Consider the following 1,570-nt stretch of genomic DNA (forward strand, 5'->3'; position numbering starts at 1 on the left):
AAGCTTAACCTTTTATTTAAATTAAAAGAAAGAGCAAGCAAGTGCTTATGGCCCAATACAACCTTAAAAATGCAAATTACCAACACTGTCTGAACAAATTGCTATTAGGGAGTTAATTTTGTCATTTGGGGAGATATTCTAACTCTCTTTGGCCCCTCTGGTGCTATATGCCATACTGGAGCAGTAATTTCCTCAATGACACCCTAGTGGCTGGAAGGCGTTAATGCTCTGCTCAACATGCTTAATTGACTCCCAGATGTAATTTACACACTGGGGTAATACCAACGAATATATAGCTTTTTTTTAGTTTTCCCAAAATCTATAAAACTTTGAATGATTCACATAGGATGAATTATCAAGTGGTACAAATTAACAATCATCAATTTACTTCAGAACTTTAAAATAATTTTTTGAGGGCAACTAGTAATACAACTTTTAAGACACACACACAAATCATAAAATTTAAATAATATTTCTGAAATAATAAAATACTTAATTGTTTTCTTTTTTATGTTAGACCCAGAGGAAAAATACTACAGTTTGGAGTGCCATCTTAATGATATTTATTCATCAAGATTAGATTGCCTTCTTTCAATTCATCTGTTGGAAGAGCATTAGAAACTTATTTGTTTATGTGGAGTTGGATAGATGGAAGGTTTATATCCCACTTTGTACCTAAGGGAGAAGCAAGAAGTCCAGCCATATCAGAGAATGTTGTAGAGATAATCAGGATGGGAAAATTATACTCAGTCAAAAAAAAATATAAAGTTTTTTTTTGCTTTATTTTTAGTTTAAACTGAATATTTTTTTCTTTCAATTGTGTTAAAAGAGGTAGAAATTGCTATTTAGTTATTCTTCAGAAACAGTCTTTTAAAAATGTGGCTCTTCACTCTGTTTCTGCCTCATTTCTGCTGGGTCATGCTGTAGTCTCCCAGTATTACAAGTTGTTCATTAATGTGGGAATTTCAAACATATCGGCATGCTTTTTACTGAAGTTTATCAGAAGAAGGAAAGTCTACAGAGACCTCACTGGTGATTCCATGTGCCTGTTGGACCTTTGGGCCTCTCCGTAACACCATTTCATCCACTGCCATTAGCCAAAAGACATAGCTTTAAAGATCAGTGTCTCTTTGTGGAATGGTGTTCAATGTTTATTAAATGCATAAATGGTTTGCTTAAAAAACTACATAGAACCCTTTCTTATCCTTTTGTCAAAACAAGCAACAAAAAAATAAACCTCGGGGGCTGGGAATATAGCTCAGTTGGTAGAGTGCTTGCCTCACATGCACAAGACCCTGGGTTCAATCCCCAGCACTTCCAAAAAAAAAAAAAAAAAAAGAATGAACTTCAGTGTCTCCTACTTTCCTACTTGGATTTAGGTCAAGTTAGGTGTTTTATTCAGATTTTTCATAGATATGACTAATAGACCCAACCAGAACAATTGTAGAGGAGAAAAATTTCCCATTCTTTGGGGCTCTAGGTATAAGACAGGACATTATGGCAGAAGAGTGGACAGAGGGATGCTGCTCACATGATGAGCAGAAAGATACAAAATATATACCCTAAAGTC

The 1,570-nt window shown here is 34.7% G+C and overlaps 1 non-coding gene across 1 annotated transcript; it reads left to right on the plus strand.

Moving 5' to 3' along the window:
* Window positions 1-1,247: 1,247 nt before the first annotated feature.
* Window positions 1,248-1,320, plus strand: Trnav-cac. The gene has a single exon. It is a non-coding gene; the product is annotated as a tRNA-Val (tRNA).
* Window positions 1,321-1,570: the final 250 nt, after the last annotated feature.

This window comes from Marmota marmota, unplaced genomic scaffold (assembly GCF_001458135.2).
Source record: "Marmota marmota marmota unplaced genomic scaffold, marMar, whole genome shotgun sequence".
In the NCBI taxonomy this organism is placed as follows: domain Eukaryota; kingdom Metazoa; phylum Chordata; class Mammalia; order Rodentia; family Sciuridae; genus Marmota; species Marmota marmota.